The sequence below is a fragment of the Entelurus aequoreus genome, linkage group LG21 (genome assembly GCF_033978785.1).
Source record: "Entelurus aequoreus isolate RoL-2023_Sb linkage group LG21, RoL_Eaeq_v1.1, whole genome shotgun sequence".
Lineage (NCBI taxonomy): Eukaryota > Metazoa > Chordata > Actinopteri > Syngnathiformes > Syngnathidae > Entelurus > Entelurus aequoreus.
Genome location: NC_084751.1, coordinates 51,119,802 through 51,139,121, shown reverse-complemented (window position 1 = coordinate 51,139,121; position 19,320 = coordinate 51,119,802).

The following is a 19,320-nucleotide window of genomic DNA, read 5'->3' as shown; positions in this document are numbered from 1 at the left end:
TTTCCGAGTTCAGAATCAGATTTATTTGCTAAGTATGTTAAACACACAAGGAATTTGTGTGTTTTTAGGAGTCTTTGTTTGTTTACGTACTAGGGGTGTAACGGTACACAAAAATTTCGGTTAGGTACGTACCTCGGTTTAGAGGTCACGGTTCGGTTCATTTTCGGTACAGTAAGAAAACAACAAAATATACATTTTTGGGTTATTTATTTACCAAATTTGCAAAATCTTCCACCAAAAATATTATTCTTTGTGGAATATTTGATGTGAAGTAATGGGAACCTTGGATAGGTCAATAATTCATAATAACATTGTTAGCAATGACAGTTTGAAAGAAAAAAAAAACATGTATGGTATGGGGGGGGTGTATATTGTAGCGACCTGGAAGAGTTAGTGCTGCAAGGGGTTCTGGGTATTTGTTCTGTTGTGTTTATGTTGTGTTACGGTGCGGATGTTCTCCCGAAATGTTTGTCATTCTTGTTTGGTGTGGGTTCACAGTGTGGCACATATTTGTAACAGTGTTAAAGTTGTTTATACGGTTAACCCTCAGTGTGACCTGTATGGCTGTTGACCAAGTATGCTTGCATTCACTTGTGTGTGTGAAAAGCCGTAGATATTATGTGACTGGGTTGACACGCAAAGGCAGTGCCTTTAAGGTTTAATGGCGCTCTGTACTTCTCCCTACGTCCGTGTACACAGTGGCGTTATAAAAAGTCATACATTTTACTTTTTGATACCGATAATTTCCGATATCACATTTTAAAGCATTTATCGGCCGATAATATCGGACATCTCTAATTATTAAATTTTAACAGAAGTGTAGATAGAACATGTTGAAAGAGAAAGTAAGCAGATATTAACAGTAAATGAACAAGTAGATTAATAATCAATTTTTACAGCTTGTCTTTTATAATGTTGATAAAATGATAATTGACACAATATGTTACTGCATACGTCAGCAGACTAATTGGGAGTCTTTGTTTGTTTACTTACTACTAAAAGAAAAGTTGTCTAGTATGTTCACTATTTTAATTGAGGACAAAATTGCAATAATAAACATATGTTTAATGTACCCTAAGATTTTTTGTTAAAATAAAGACAATAATGCCATTTTTTGTGGTCCCCTTTATTGGTGGACAACCCTAATCCCAACAAAATCTTGAATGTGATTGTGGCGGGTCCCCATAAGTACATACATGTATGAGAAACTGCACAAAGTTTACATTACTATACTTAAAAATCATGTAGTCTATTTTTTTAATAGTTTAATAGTAGAGATGTCCGATAACGTCTTTTTTGCTGATATTCCGATATTGTCCAACTCTTAATTACCGATTCCGATATTAACCGATACCGATATATACAGTAGTGGAATTAACACATTATTATGCCTAATTGGATGCATTAAACAATGTAACAAGGTTTTCCAATATAAATCAACTCAAGTTATGGGGAAAAAAAATGCCAACATGGCACTGCCATATTTATTATTGAAGTCACAAAGCGCATTATTTTTTTTAACATGCCTCAAAACAGCAGCTTGGAATTTGGGACATGCTCTCCCTGAGAGAGGTGGGCGGGATAGGAGGGGGTGTATATTGTAGCGTCCCGGAAGAGTTAGTGCTGCAAGGGGTTTCGGGTATTTGTTCTGTTGTGTTTATGTTGTGTTACGGTGCGGATGTTCTCCCGAAATGTGTTTGTCATTCTTGTTTAGGGTGGGTTCACAGTGTGGCGCATATTTGTAACAGTGTTAAAGTTGTTTCCACGGTCACCCTCAGTGTGACCTGTATGGCTGTTGACTAAGTATGCCTTGCATTCACTTGTGACTGGGCCGGCACGCAAAGGCTGTGCCTTTAAGGTTTATTGGCGCTCTGTACTTCTCCCTACGTCCGTGTACACAGCGGCCTTTTAAAAAGTCATACATTTTACTTTTTGATACCGATAATTTCCGATATCACATTTTAAAGCATTTATCGGCCGATATCGGACTGCCGATATTATCGGACATCTCTAATTATTACATTTTAACAGAAGTGTAGAGAGAACATGTTGAAAGAGAAGGTAAGCAGATATTAACAGTAAATTAACAAGTAGATTAATAATCAATTTTTACAGCTTGTCCTTTTTAATGTTGACAAAATAATAAAATGATAAATGACACAATATGTTACTGCATACGTCAGCAGACTAATTGGGAGCCTTTGTTTGTTTACTTACTACTAAAAGACAAGTTGTCTAGTATGTTCACTATTTTATTTAAGGACTAAATTGCAATAATAAACATATGTTTCATGTACCCTAATATTTTTTTGTTAAAATTAAGACAATGCCATTTTTTGTGGTTCCCTTTATTTTATATTCCCAACAAAATCTTGAATGTAATTGTGGCGGGTCCCCATGAGTACATAAATGTATGAGAAACTGCACAAAGTGTACATTACTGCACTTAAAAATAATGCAGTCTATTTTTTAAAATAGTTTAATAGTATAAAATCCATATTTTTTGTGCAGGTTCCTGGTGCCTGACGGACCAAGTAAAAGTTGCACCAAGGAGGAGTCAGACGGTAGACCACCACATGACTCTCCCTGCGGCAACGGCAGCACTTTATTAGCAGGGCAACCAAAGGCCAGCAAATCTTCCAAGAGTTCTGTCAACGGCAGCCAAGAGCCGGACCCCTCCCCCCCCGTGTCCAACACCCACCTCGCACCTCTGCCCGCCTCTGACGCGCCACTCACCGTGGGCTCCTACCCCAGCGCCAAAAGCTTCCTGGGCATGAGGGCGCGCGAGCTTTTCCGCAACAAAAGCGAGAGCCAGTGTGACGAGGAGCAGCCGCAGGTGTCGCCGCCCTCCATCGCCGGCCTCGCCCACGGCCTGAAGACCGAGCTGTGCACAGAGTCGCCCTGCCCCGTTTACGTCGCCCGCATCGGCCCGGCGCCCTCCCTTACTCCCACTCAAGCCCCGACTCCTGTCACCTTTAAGGATGCTTCTGAGCCCAGGCAGCGGGCCCCCAGTCAGGAAAGCCCCCGTAGGAAGGCCGGAGGAGGAGGAGGAGGCGGAGTCTCGGCGGGGGCGGGACGGCCCAGACAGCAGCAGCTAAAGATCATGGACTACAACGAAACTCATCACGAGCCCAGTTAGAGCCCAGGAGACTGAAGATTGAGAAGACAACTCTTTGAAAGTCAGTGTTATTTGTTCCATTTCTTGGAGTGGACAACAGGATTTCACTTTTTTTGTTTTTTTCCCCCCCAGACAATTATGTCTGACAAGCGGTTAGGTCCAATTTTGTTCCGTTCATACCAAGCACTGCTTTTTGTTTTTTCCTTTTTTTGTTTTTTTTGCTCCTGCACAATAATGGTGAGGGTTTATAGTGTCAAATGTGAAGTAAACACCATACAGGTGTGGCCACACCTTTATTTTCGTGACTATTTACATTGTAGATTGTCACATCAAAACTATGAATGGAGTTATGTACTTAACTGAAAACATGTTTTATATTCTAGTTTCTTCAAAATAGCCACACTCTTGGCGTTCTTCGGATGAGCTTCGAGCACACCTGTGACGTGAAAACCATGTCAGGTGACTACCTCTTGAAGCTCATGGAGAGAATGCCAAGAGTGTGTGTAAACATGTGTATTTCTTCTCAAGTTTGGTATTTTTTTTTTTTTTTTAAACACCGGTGCACTCTATAATCCGGAAAATACTGTAAAAAAAGTGTTATTAGTTAAAATTTGCACTTTGTTACAACCTGTACATTCTTTTTTTTCGCGTTTTTTTTTTTTTTTCCTGTTTCTGGGCTCACTTCCTGTTTTGCGCTCTTATTTTGGTTCTACTTCCTGTTTTGTTTGCATTCTGTTGCAGTAGCTGTACTGTGCTACTAATCCTCCAAAGAGTTGAGCAGGTCTTCTTTCTCAGGTGGGAAGCGCTCAGAAATGGATTTAAAGCTACTGCGACAGAATGCAAACAAAACAACAGGAAGTAGATCAAAAATAAGAGCGCAAAACAGGAAGTGAACCCGGTAACACAGGAAAAAACAACCAAACGCAAAACAAAGAATGTACAGGTTGTAACAAAGTGCGAATTTGAACTAATAACACATTTTATTACGGTATTTTCCGGACTATAAAGTGCACCGGTATTTAACTTGAGAAGAAATACACATTTTTACACACACTATTTGCATTCTCTCAATGAGCTTCAAGAGGTAGTCACCTGACATTTTCACGTCACAGGTGTGCATGAAGCTCATGGAGAGAATGCCAAGAGTGTGTGTAAACATGTGTATTTCTTCTCAAGTTTGATAGGTGCGGCTTAAATACCTCTAGTCTGGAAAATACTGTAACAAATTGTGTTATTAGTTCAAATTTGCACTTTGTTACAACCTGTACATTCTTTGTTTCGCGTTTTGGTGTTTTTTTTCCTGTGTTTCTGGGCTCACTTCCTGTTTTGCGCTCTTATTTTGGTTCTACTTCCTGTTGTTTTGTTTGCATTCTGTCACAGTAGCTTTACTGTGCTACTAATCTTCCAAAGAGTTGAGCAGGTCTTCTTACTAAGGTGGGAAGCGCTCAGAAATGGGGTAAAGCTACTGTGACAGAATGCAAACAAAACAGGAAGTAGAACCAAAATAAGAGCGCAAAACAGGAAGTGAGCCCAGAAACACAGGAAAAAAACACCCAAACGCGAAACAAGGAATGAACAGGTTGTAACAAAGTGCGAATTTGAACTAATAACACATTTTGTTACGGTATTTTCCGGACTATAAAGTGCACCGGTATTTAACTTGAGAAGAAATACACATTTTTACACACACTCTTGGCATTCTCTCCATGAGCTTCAAGAGGTAGTCACCTGACATTTTCAAGTCACAGGTGTGCTTGTAACTCATGGAGAGAATGCCAAGAGTGTGTGTAAACATGTGTATTTCTTCTCAAGTTTGGTAGGTGCGGCTTAAATACCTCTAGTCTGGAAAATACCATAACAAAATGTGTTATTAGTTCAAATTTGCACTTTGTTACAACCTGTACATTCTTTGTTTCGCGTTTGGGTGTTTTTTTCCTGTGTTTCTGGGCTCACTTCCTGTTTTGCGCTCTTATTTTGGTTCTACTTCCTGTTGTTTTGTTTGCATTCTGTCGCAGTAGCTTTACTGTGCTACTAATCCTCCAAAGAGTTGAGCAGGTCTTCTTTCTCAGGTGGGAAGCGCTCAGAAATGGATTTAAAGCTACTGCGACAGAATGCAAACAAAACAACAGGAAGTAGAACAAAAATAAGAGCGCAAAACAGGAAGTGAGCCCAGAAACACAGGAAAAAAACACCCAAACGCGAAACAAAGAATGTACAGGTTGTAACAGTGCGAATTTGAACTAATAACACATTTTCTTACGGAATTTTCCGGACTATAGAGTGCACCGGTATTTTTTAAAAAAAACTACCAAACTTGAGATGAAATACATATGTTTACACATAATCTTGGCATTCTCTCCATTTGTTACAACTTGTACATTCTTTGTTTCGCGTTTTGGTGTTTTTTTCCTGTGTTTCTGGGCTCGCTTCCTGTTTTGCGCTCTTATTTTTGTCCTACTTCCTGTTGTTTTGTTTGCATTCTGTCGCAGTAGCTTTAAATCCATTCTTCTTTCTGAGGTGGGAAGCGCTCAGAAATGGATTTAAAGCTACTGCGACAGAATGCAAACAGGAAGTAGAACCAAAATAAGAGCGCAAAACAGGAAGTGAGCCCTAAACACAGGGAAAAAACCACCCAAACGCGAAACAAAGAATGTCCTGACCGTAAAAAAGTGTGAATTTGAACTAATAACACATTTTGTTACAGTATTTTTCGGACTATAGAGGTATTTAAGCCGCACCTACTAAACTTGAGAAGAAATACTCATGTTTACACACACTCTTGGCATTCTCTCGATTTGTTACAACTTCTACATTCTTTGTTTCGCGTTTGGGTGTTTTTTTCCTGTGTTTCTGGGCTCGCTTCCTGTTTTGCGCTCTTATTTTTGTCCTACTTCCTGTTGTTTTGTTTGCATTCTGTCGCAGTAGCTTTAAATCCATTCTTCTTTCTGAAGTGGGAAGCGCTCAGAAATGGATTTAAAGCTACTGCGACAGAATGCAAACAGGAAGTACAACCAAAATAAGAGCGCAAAACAGGAAGTGAGCCCTAAACACAGGAAAAAAACACCCAGACGTGAAACAAAGAATGTCCTGACCGTAAAAAAGTGTGAATTTGAACTAACAACACATTTTGTTACAGTATTTTTCGGACTATAGAGGTATTTAAGCCGCACCTACCAAACTTGAGAAGAAATACTCATGTTTACACACACTCTTGGCATTCTCTCGATTTGTTACAACTTCTACATTCTTTGTTTCGCGTTTGGGTGTTTTTTTCCTGTGTTTCTGGGCTCGCTTCCTGTTTTGCGCTCTTATTTTTGTCCTACTTCCTGTTGTTTTGTTTGCATGCTGTCGCAGTAGCTTTAAATCCATTCTTCTTTCTGAGGTGGGAAGCGCTCAGAAATGGATTTAAAGCTACTGCGACAGAATGCAAACAGGAAGTAGAACCAAAATAAGAGCGCAAAACAGGAAGTGAGCCCTAAACACAGGGAAAAAACCACCCAAACGCGAAACAAAGAATGTCCTGACCGTAAAAAAGTGTGAATTTGAACTAATAACACATTTTGTTACAGTATTTTTCGGACTATAGAGGTATTTAAGCCGCACCTACTAAACTTGAGAAGAAATACTCATGTTTACACACACTCTTGGCATTCTCTCGATTTGTTACAACTTCTACATTCTTTGTTTCGCGTTTGGGTGTTTTTTTCCTGTGTTTCTGGGCTCGCTTCCTGTTTTGCGCTCTTATTTTTGTCCTACATCCTGTTGTTTTGTTTGCATGCTGTCGCAGTAGCTTTAAATCCATTCTTCTTTCTGAGGCGGGAAGCGCTCAGAAATGGATTTAAAGCTACCGCGACAGAATGCAAACAGGAAGTAGAACCAAAATAAGAGCGCAAAACAGGAAGTGAGCCCTAAACACAGGAACAAAAACACCCAAACGCGAAACAAAGAATGTCCTGTCCGTAAAAAAGTGCGAATTTGAACTAATAACACATTTTGTTACAGTATTTTTCGGACTATAGAGGTATTTAAGCCGCATCTACCAAACTTGAGAAGAAATACTCATGTTTACACACACTCTTGGCATTTTCTCGATTTGTTACAACTTGTACATTCTTTGTTTCGCGTTTTGGTGTTTTTTTCCTGTGTTTCTGGGCTCGCTTCCTGTTTTGCGCTCTTATTTTTGTTCTCCTTCCTGTTGTTTTGTTTGCATTCTGTCGCAGTAGCTTTAAATCCATTCTTCTTTCTGAGGCGGGAAGCGCTCAGAAATGGATTTAAAGCTACCGCGACAGAATGCAAACAGGAAGTAGAACCAAAATAAGAGCGCAAAACAGGAAGTGAGCCCTAAACACAGGGAAAAAAACACCCAAACGCGAAAAAAAGAATGTCCTGACCGTAAAAAAGTGTGAATTTGAACTAACACATTTTGTTACAGTATTTTTCGGACTGTAGAGGTATTTAAGCCGCACCTACCAAACTTGAGAAGAAATACTCATGTTTACACACACTCTTGGCATTCTCTCGATTTTTTTACAACCTATACATTCTTTGTTTCGCGTTTTGGTGTTTTTTTTCCCTGTGTTTCTGGGCTCGCTTCCTGTTTTGCGCTCTTATTTTTGTCCTACTTCCTGTTTTGTTTGCATTCTATCACAGTAGCTTTAAATCCATTCTTCTTTCTGAGGCGGGAAGCGCTCAGAAATGGATTTAAAGCTACCACGAAAGAATGCAAACAGGAAGTAGAACCAAAATAAGAGCGCAAAACAGGAAGTGAGCCCTAAACACAGGGAAAAAAACACCCAAACGCGAAACAAAGAATGTCCTGACCGTAAAAAAGTGCGAATTTGAACTAATAACACATTTTGTTACAGTATTTTCCGGATTTTAGAAGTATTTAAACCGCACCTACCAAACTTGAGAAGAAATACTAATGTTTACACACACTCTTGGCATTCTCTCCATGAGCTTCAAGAGGTATTCACCTGACATTTTCACGTCACAGGTGTGCTTGAAGCTCATGGAGAGAATGCCAAGAGTGTGCATAGCAGTAATCAGAGCAAAGGGTGGCTATTTTGAAGACATTTTTTCAGTTATTACACCTTTTGTTTAGTACATAACTCCACATTCATAGTTTTGATGTGACAATCTACAATGTAAATAGTCATGAAACTAAAGAAAAGGCATTGAATGAGAAGGTGTGTCCAACCTTTGTTGGTATTGTACATGAAAGGAAGCAGTCCAAGTTCTGCAACGTTGAGTCTTGAACCGTGCTTTCATTTTCCCAACACTTACTCCTTTATAAGCTAAGCTGAGCAAGTACTGTCGCCTCCATCCTGGTGTGCATGGCCCAAAAAAAAAGCTTTTCCTGACAGCAAATTTAGGACAAAATATGGACTAGAAGGTAATAAAAAAAAGACCATATCATTGTTGAGGATCCAAGCAAACATTTCCAACAATTCCAGTGAGATTTTGTCCAAAATCCGGCTGTATGTTTATATGTAGATGAGCATTTCCACATGGATACAAAATGGGAAGTGTATGAAACAAAAGACTATTTATGCATTTTTATAGATGCCGCATCCTGACCTGTATTTATTAGTTTTTTTGTATTTGTCCAGTGAGATCTGGACTGAGATCATGACGTGACCAAGCTCTATTATACTAACATTGCTTTGTGGTATTCTTCAAACACGACCATTCAAGTATTTCCCTCTAAATCCTGTTGTCCACCAGGACCTCCTGCTGTCATTTCCTTCTGCCGCCACTATCTATAGCATGTTCAACAATCCACTTTAAATGCCAACCGTAGTCATTCAAGCAAAGCTAAGATGGAAGGTACAATCTGCACAGCGTGAAGAAAAAGCAGGACCTCTGGACCGGACGACAAAGGACGTTTTTTTAAAAAGCCGTGGCTTGTGTTTAACTGTGAACAATAAAGATCGTCTTCAATGTTTTGCACTACAACTCTTGTGTGGCGTTTTGTCCTTGTGGCCTTTTGATGACTTCATTTGTTGATCAGGAGAATAAGAGTACAAACCCCAAAAGCAGTGAAGTTGTCACGTTGTGTAAATGGTAAATAAAAACAGAATACAATGATTTGCAAATCCTGTTCAACTTATATTCAATTGAATAGACTGCAAAGACAAGATACTTAACGTTCCAACTGGTAAACTTTATTTTTTTGCAGATATTAGCTCATTTAGAATTTGATGCCTGCAATGTGTTTCAAAAAAGCTGGCACAAGCATTGAGGAATGCTCATTAAACACTTATTTGGAACATCAGGCTAATTGGGAACAGGTGGGTGCCATGATTGGGTATTAAAGCAGCTTTCATGAAATGCTCAGTCATTCACAAACAAGGACGGGGCGAAGGTCACCACTTTGTCAACAAATGCATGAGCAAATTGTTGAACAGTTTAAGAACAACATTTCTCAACCAGCTATTGCAAGGAATTTAGGGATTTCACCATCTACGCTCCGTAATATCAAAAGGTTCAGAGAATCTGGATCTGCATCAAAAAGCGACATCAGTGTGTAAAGGATATCACCACATGGGCTCAAGAACACTTCGGAAAACTACTGTCAAACAACTTTGATTTTTTTGTCCTGATTAAGAGGAATGTTTTGACGGTGAAACGGTTGAAATGCATTGAAAAATGTGGAAGGAGTAGTCGCCAGAAAAAAAGGGTGGGAATAGGGCGTTGGAAAAGCAGGAATTCTGGACAATCCTGGAATTTTTTTGAACTTGGAAAGAAAAAAAAAAGTTTGAATTTCCAGAATGGTGGAATGTGTTGAAGGTGGAATGGTTTGAATAGGTTGAAACATGTGGAAATGGTGGAAGTTTGAAAAATGGCCAACTAATTTGGGGATTTCGGGAAAAGCGGAAATATTTTTGAAAATAGTTGAAAACTTGAATGGTTGGAATGAGTTGAAATGGTTGGTGTTGAAATTTTCCAAATTGGTCCATAAATGTTGAAGTTGTAACATGTTGAATTGAGTAATTGTATTACGGAATTCCTGGAATTTCAGGAAAACCGGGAAATGTTCCAGTTCAAAAAACAACTTTGTTTTTTGTCCTGATTAAGAGGAATGTTTTGATGGTGGAACGGTTGAAATGCGTTGAAAAATGTGGAAGGAATAGTCACCAGAAAAAAAAAGGGGGGGGGGGGGGGTGGGGGGGAAATAGGGCTTTGGAAAAGCAGGAATTCTGGAAAATCCTGGAATTTTTTTTAACATGGAAAAGGGAAGTTTGAATTTCCAGGATGATGGAATGTGTTGAAGGTGGAATGGTTTGAATAGGTTGAAACATGTGGAAATGGTGGAAGTTTGAAAAATGGCCAATTCATTTCAATGGGAATTTCCCCAAAATTTGGGAATTTCGGTAAAAGCTGGAATTTTTGGGAAAATTATGAAAAACTTGAATGGTCGGAATGAGTTGAAATGGTTGGTGTTGAGATTTTCCAAATTGGTCAAGAAATGTTGACGTAACATGTTGAATTGAGTAATTGTATTACGGAATTCATGGAATTTCGGGAAACCCGGGAATTTTTCCAGTTAAAAAAAACAACTTTGTTTTTTGTCCTGTTTAAGAGGAATGTTTTGACGGTGAAACGGTTGAAATGCGTAGAAAAATGTGGAAGGAGTAGTCGTCAGAAAAAAGGGCTTTGGAAAAGCAGGAATTCTGGAAAATCCTGGAATTTTTTTGAACTTGGAAAAAGGGAAGTTTGAATTTCCAGGACGGTGCAATGTGTTGAAGGTGGAATGGTTTGAATAGGTTGAAACGTGGAAATGGTGGAAGTTTGAAAAATGGCCAGTTAATTTCAATGGGAATTTCCCAAAAATTTGGGAATTTCAGAAAAAGCGGGAATGTTTTTGAAAATGGTGGAAAACTTGAATGGTCGGAATGAGTTGAAATAGTTGGTGTTGAAATTTTCCAATTTGGTCGAGAAATGTTGAAGTTGTAACATGTTGAATTGAATTCCTGGAATTTCAGGAAAACAGGGAATTTTTCCAGTAAAAAAAAAACAACTTTGTTTTTTGTCCTGATTAAGAGGAATGTTTTGACGGTGGAGCGGTTGAAATGTGTAGAAAAATGTGGAAGGAGTAGTCGCCAGAAAAAAGGGCTTTGGAAAAGCAGGAATTCTGGAAAATCCTGGAATTTTTTTGAACTTGGAAAAAGGGAAGTTTGACGTTCCAGGACGGTGGAATGTGTTGAAGGTGGAATGGTTTGAATAGGTTGAAACATGTGGAAATGGTGGAAGTTTGAAAAATGGCCAACTAATTTCAATGGGAATTTCCCCAAAATTTGGGAATTTCGGGAAAAGCGGAAATGTTTTTGAAAATGGTGTAAAACTTGAATGGTCGGAATGAGTTGAAATGGTTGGTGTTGAAATTTTCCAAATTGGTCGAGAAATGTTGAAGTTGTAGCATGTTGAATTGAATTCCTGGAATTTCAGGAAAACCGGGAATTTTTCCAGTAAAAAAAACAACAACTTCGTTTTTTGTCCTGATTAAGAGGAATGTTTTGACGGTGGAGCGGTTGAAATGTGTAGAAAAATGTGGAAGGAGTAGTCGCCAGAAAAAAGGGCTTTGGAAAAGCAAGAATTCTGGAAAATCCTGGAATTTTTTTGAACTTGGAAAAAGGGAAGTTTGAATTTCCAGGACGGTGGAATGTGTTGAAGGTGGAATGGTTTGAATAGGTGGAAATGGTGGAAGTTTGAAAAATGGCCAATTCATTTTGAATGGGAAACATGTCCCGGAAAACCTGGAATTCTGGGAAAAAATGGGAATTTTTGGAATTTGTCAAGGGAAAGCCCGCAATTCCCGAATAAGATGAACAGTTTGAAGTTGGAACGGTTTGAATCGGGTGAAAAATGTGGAAGGTAGAACGTGCCAAAAAGTGGAGAATAATAATAATAATAATAATAATAATAATAATAATAATACTAATAAGTTGTATAAATAGATGCATGTTGGTGTATAAAAGCATGAGTGAATGCTTTGGAACATTCACACAATAATCTCACATAAAATGTACATGGAATGTAATTCAAAATCCCACAACATCGCAATATAGTTTATTAAAAAAAAAGCTGTTACTTGTTTTGCATTAAAAATATTTTAAGGACTAAATTTTTCAGTCTTTTTGAACCATGTCGTCATTATTTATCATTTATTAAAATGTCATTGCGTCACTTAGTCCAATGGCAATTCTCAATGCTTGTTGTAGTATTGTTTGTGTCCAGCAGATGGCAATGTTGCTTTAAGAAGCACGGACTTGAAGGTGGGCTCAACAAGTGAAGACGATCAGGTAAGTCAGATGTTGCTCTGTCTTAATGCTTCATGATCATTTCATTAGAATCAACATTCTATTTGAGATGTATTGTATTTATCTATCTACTCTTCATATTTTTTTTTAAATTGTGAATCAAATGATGAAAATATTTATTTTTTAATTTATAAAATATTACTAATTCCCTTGATGACAATTTTTATTTATTTATTTACAGACAGACATAGTTTGTATTTCATTATTGTTTATTTTGTCAATATCAGAGTCCCTTCTGCAAAAAAGTCATCCCTAGAAGTCAGATGTTGCTCATAATGCTTGATGATCATTTTCATTAAAATCAACATTCTATTTGAGATGTATTGTATTTATCTATCTACTCTTCATATTTTTTTAAATTGTGACTCAAATGATGGAATTATTTATTTTTTAATGTATAAAATATTATTACTAATTCCCTTTAATCACAATCATTTTGAAATGTGCATGCATATGTAACTATAGGACAAAAAACATGATGTAAGTTTGTTTTCTGTCTTTTTTTATTTTTTATTTATATTTTTAATAATTACTTTCCAAAAATAACACCAGCCAAAGCATTTAACAAACCGAGGAAAAACAAAACACACAAGACAAAGTAAATAAAACCAAACCAATGTATAAAATATTATTACTAATTTACCTTTAATCACAATCATTTTGAAATGTGCATGAATATGTAACTATAGGAAAAAAAACATTGTTTATGTTTGTTTTCTGTCTTTTTCTTTTCTTTTCTTTTCTTTATATTTGTATTATTTTCCAAAAATAACACCAGCCAAAAAATGTTCTAAACAGAGGAAAAACAAAACACACAAGACAAAACAAATAAAACCAAACCAATGTATAAAATATTATTACTAATTTCCCTTTAATCACAATCATTTTGAAATGTGCATGAATATGTAACTATAGGGGAAAAAACATTGTGCATGTTTGTTTTCTTTCTTTTTTTATTTAGTTGTTTTATTTATTTATATTTTTATTAATTATTTTCCAAAAACAACACCAGCCAAAGCACTTAACAAACAGAGGAAAGAAAAAACACAAGACAAAGCAAATAAAACCAAACCAATGTATAAAATATTATTACTAATTCCCTTTAATCACAATCATTTTGAAATGTGCATGAATATGTAATTATAGGACAAAAAAACATTGTTTATGTTTGTTTTCTGTCTTTTTTTATTTCATTTTTTTATTGATTTATATTTGTATTAATTATTTTCCAAAAATAACACCAGCCAAAACATTTGACAAACAGAGGAAAAACAAAACAAAGCAAATAAAACCAAACCAATGTATAAAATATTATTACTAATTCCCTTTAATCACAATCATTTTGAAATGTGCATGAATATGTAACTATAGGACAAAAACATTGTGATCATTTAATTAAAATCAACATTCTATTTGAGATGTATTGTATTTATGTACCTACTCTTCATAGTTTAAAAAAAATTGTGAATCAAATGATGTAAATAGTTATTTTTTAATGTATAAAATAGTATTACTAATTCCCTTTAATCACAACCATTTTGAAATGTACATGAATATGTAACTATACGACAAAAAACATTGTGTATGTTTGTTTTCTGTCTTTTTTTATTTATTATTTATTTATATTTTTATTAATTATTTTCTAAAAAATAACACCAGCCAAAACATTTAACAAACAGAGGAAAAAGAAAACACACAAGACAAAGCAAATAAAACCAAACCAATGTAAAAAATATTATTACTAATTTCCCTTTAATCACAATCATTTTGAAATGTGCATGAATATGTAACTATAGGGAAAAAAAAACATTGTTTATGTTTGTTTTCTGTCTTTTTATTTTTTATTTTTTTTATTTTATTTATATTTGTATTAATTATTTTCCAAAAATAACACCAGCCAAAAAATTTAATAAACAGAGGAAAAACAAAACACACGAGACACAGCAAATAAAACCACACCAATGTATAAAATATTATTACTAATTCCCTTTAATCACAATCATTTTGAAATGTGCATGAATATGTAACTATAGGGGAAAAAACATTGTGTATGTTTATTTTGTCTTTTTTTATTTATTTATATTTTTAGTAATCATTTTCCAAAAATTACACTAGCCAAAACATTTAACAAATGAATATGCAACTATAGAAAAAAAAACATTTTGTAAGTTTGTTTTCTGTCTTTTTTTTATTTATTTATTTGTATTTTTTATTTATATTTGTATTAAATATTTTCCAAAAATAACACCAGCCAAAACATTTAACAAACAGAGGAAAAACAAAACACACAAGGCGAAACAAATAAAACCAAACCAATGTATAAAATATTATTACTAATTCCCTTTAATCACAATCATTTTGAAATGTGCATGAATATGTAACTATAGGGGAAAAAACATTGTGATAATTTAATTAAAATCAACATTCTATTTGACATGTATTGTATTTATGTACCTACTCTTCATAGTTTAAAAAAAATTGTGAATCAAATGATGTAAATAGTTATTTTTTAATGTATAAAATAGTATTACTAATTCCCTTTAATCACAATCATTTTGAAATGTGCATGAATATGTAACTATAGGACAAAAAACATTGTGTATATTTGTTTTCTGTCTTTTTTTATTTATTTATTATTTATTTATATTTTTATTAATTATTTTCCAAAAATAACACCAGCCAAAGCATTTAACAAACAGAGGGAAATCAAAACACACAAGACAAAGCAAATAAAACCAAACCAATGTATAAAATATTATTACTAATTCCCTTTAATCACAATCATTTTGATATGTGCATGAATATGTAACTATAGGGGGAAAAAAACATTGTTTATGTTTGTTTTCTGTCTTTTTATTTTTTATTTTTTTTTATTTTATTTATATTTTTAGTAATTATTTTCCAAAAATAACACCAGCCAAAAAATTTAATAAACAGAGGAAAAACAAAACACACAAGACAAAGCGAATAAAACCACACCAATGTATAAAATATTATTACTAATTCCCTTTAGTCACAATCATTTTGAAATGTGCATGAATATGTAACTATAGGAAAAAAAACGTTGTGTCTGTTTATTTTATGTCTTTTTTTATTTTATTTTTTTGTTCATTTATATTTTTAGTAATCATTTTCCAAAAATTACACTAGCCAAAACATTTAACAAATGAATATGTAACCATAGGGGGAAAAAACATTTTGTATATTTGTTTTCTGTCTTTTTTAATTTTTAATTTATATTTGTATTCATTATTTTCCAAAAATAACACCAGCCAAAACATTTAACAAACAGAGGAAAAACAAAACACACAAGACAAAGCGAATAAAACCAAACCAATGTATAAAATATTATTACTAATTTCCCTTTAATCACAATCATTTTGAAATGTGCATGAATATGTAACTATAGGACAAAAAAACGTTGTGTGTGTTTATTTTATGTCTTTTTTTATTTTATTTTTTTATTTATTTATATTTTTAGTAATCATTTTCCAAAAATAACACTAGCCAAAACATTTAACAAATGAATATGCAACTATAGAAAAAAAAAAACATTTTGTAAGTTTGTTTTCTGTCTTTTTTTATTTATTTATTTGTATTTTTTATTTATATTTGTATTAAATATTTTCCAAAAATAACACCAGCCAAAACATTTAACAAACAGAGGAAAAACAAAACACACAAGACAAAGCGAATAAAACCAAACCAATGTATAAAATATTATTACTAATTTCCCTTTAATCACAATCATTTTGAAATGTGCATGTATATGTAACTATAGGGGACAAAAAAAATTGTGTATGTTTATTTTCTGTCTTTTTATTTTTATTCTTTTAATTTATATTTTTATATTTTTTATGTTTGTTTTCTGTCTTTTTTTAAATTATTTTCCAAAATTAACACTTGCCAAAACATTTAACAAACAGAGGGAAAACAAAACACACAAGACAAAGCAAATAAAACCAAACCAATGTATAACATATTATTACTAATTTCCCTTTAATCACAATCATTTTGAAATGTGCATGAATATGTAACTATAGGACAAAAAACATTGTGTATGTTTATTTTCTGTCTTTTTATTTTTATTTTTTTAATTTATATTTTTATATTTTTTATGTTTGTTTTCTGTCTTTTTAAAAAAAAAAATTTAAATTATTTTCCAAAATTAACACTAGCCAAAGCATTTAACAAACAGAGGAAAAACAAAACACAAGACAAAGCAAAAATAAAACCAAACAACACACACATCCATTGAGAGAAGCTTACATGAACTAGAACAAATCCAAAATTAAAATACATTAAAATAATAACAACAACAAAAAAATAGATAATACTAATAACAATAATTCATACATTAACCATCTGACCAAACCAGTCTATTGACCTTTGCAGTCAAAATATTTTGTCATGTTTTCTGTCATTTTTACCAGCTCTCCAACCCCAATTAGGCCCCGTTGTTACGCTTCTGAGGCAAAATACGATTTTTTTTTTTTTTTTTTTTTTGCCGGCATAACCAACCAAATATGATTAGTTTATCAAACGCCGGCGTGTGTGTTTTATGAGAGTCCAAAAAAAAAAAGTGCTATGATTAATTCACCAACATTCCACCAGGTCAAGGAAATTGATGCGGGATAATTGGGCACAGAGGGAATCCCTGGCAATTTGTGCTTTCAGACACGACTTGAGAAATTAGATGTCAGTGCAAATGTGAAATTGCTCCTCAATGTTCTCAAAGATTCCATGCAAATTTAAATATAAATCTTAAGTATTTCCAGCAAAGGGATTCTTTCCCCCTCCACCCTTTTTTGTGCGCGCCAACTTGAAATGGAGCCCTGTGAAAATGATCTGAACCAAGTGGAAATATATGAGGGCTGGGGGGGGGGGCGGGGGGGGGAGACATCCAAGCCGGTGTAAAGTCGAGGCTGAGCTACGCCGAGGTGCTGGCGGTAAAACCCTCATGCAAGAATTCATTATGATTCTTTTTGGCAGGAAGTAAAGTTTTGAATTCATCTGAAGAGGCGTAATTATAATATTCAATATTCTGTACGTACACCTGTGATGCAAAATATAACTCGGGGAAACGGCGTGTAACCTACTTTTTTAATCCCGCTGTAGAAGTTGGGAGTTACAGGCGTACGCATGAATAGGAATTAGTCACACGGCTCCAAATAATTGAAAGTTGAATTAGTGGCGTAGTGGTACACGCCCGCCGTGCAGACCGGGAGCCCGTTTGAGTCCCAGCCTTTGGAGAAGTCGAGTGCGAGCCTGTCAGGAAGAGCGTCTGGCGTGAAAACTATAAGGTTTCAAACTCAAGGCCCAAACGGTGTTTGTTAGGTTCAAACACCGAACTATTTATTAAACGAGACAAGAAGCAAGGAATAAGGCAAGAGACAGAGTTCAATTTTGCTCATGAGGAGAAACGTATAGGGCTGCACACACACGCTCTAAGGTACAGCCCCCGCGCTCCTCTATTTATTCGGGAGTTCCCTAGTTAACATCACTGAGGCTGGACAGGAAGTGAAGTTTTGAATTCATCTGAAGAGGCGTAATTATAATATTCAATATTCTGTACGTACACCTATGAAGCAAAACCGCGTGTAACCTACTTTTTTAATCCGACTGTAGAAGTTAGGAGTTACAGGCGTACGACACGTAGACGCATGAATAGGAATTAGTCACACGGCTCCAAATAATTGAAAGTTGAATATGTTGAATTAGTGGCGTAGTGGTACACGCCCTCCGTGCAGACCTGGAGCCCGTTTGAGTCCCAGCCTTTGGAGAAGTCGAGTGCGAGACTATCAGGAAGAGTGTCTGGCGTGAAAACTATAAGGTCTCAAACTCAAGGCCCACGACATAATTTTATCTGTCAGGTTCAAAAACTGAACTATCTATTACACAAGACAAGAAGCAAGGAATCAGGCAAGAGACGGAGTTCAATTTTGCTCATGAGGAGAAACGCATAGGGCTGCACACTCAGTTACAGTTTCACCCTACGCTCTGAAGTACAGCCCCCGCGCTCCTCTATTTATTCGGGAGTTCCCTAGTTAACATCACTGAGGCTGGACAGGAAGTGCAGTTTTGAATTCATCTGAAGAGGCGTAATTATAATATTCAATATTCTGTACGTACACCTGTGATGCAAAATATAACTCGGGGAAACCGCGTGTAACCTACTTTTTTAATCCCACTGTAGAAGTTGGGAGTTACAGGCGTACGACACGTAGACGCATGAATAGGAATTAGTCACACGCCTCCAAATAATTGAAAGTTGAATATGTTGAATTAGTGGCGTAGTGGTACACGCCCGCCGTGCAGACCGGGAGCTCGTTTGAGTCCCAGCCTTTGGAGAAGTCGAGTGCGAGTCCCGAGCCTGTCAGAAAAGAGCGTCAGGCGTGAAAACTATAAGGTGTCAAACTCAAGGCCCAAACAGTGTTTGTTAGGTTCAAACACCAAATTATTTATTAAACGAGACAAGAAGCAAGGAATCAGGCAGAGACAGAGTTCAATTTTGCTCATGAGGAGAAACGTATAGGGCTGCACACTCAGTTACAGTTTCACCCTATGCTCTAAGCTACAGCCCCTGCGCTCCTCTATTTATTCGGGAGTTCCCTAGTTAACATCACTGAGGCTGGACAGGAAGTAAAGTTTTGAATTCATCTGAAGAGGCGTAATTCTAATATTCAATATTCTGTACGTACACCTGTGATGCAAAATATAACTCGGGGAAACCGCGTGTAACCTACTTTTTTAATCCCGCTGTAGAAGTTGGGAGTTACAGGCGTACGACACGTAGACGCATGAATAGGAATTAGTCACACGGCTCCAAATAATTGAAAGTTGAATTAGTGGCGTAGTGTTACACGCCCGCCGTGCAGA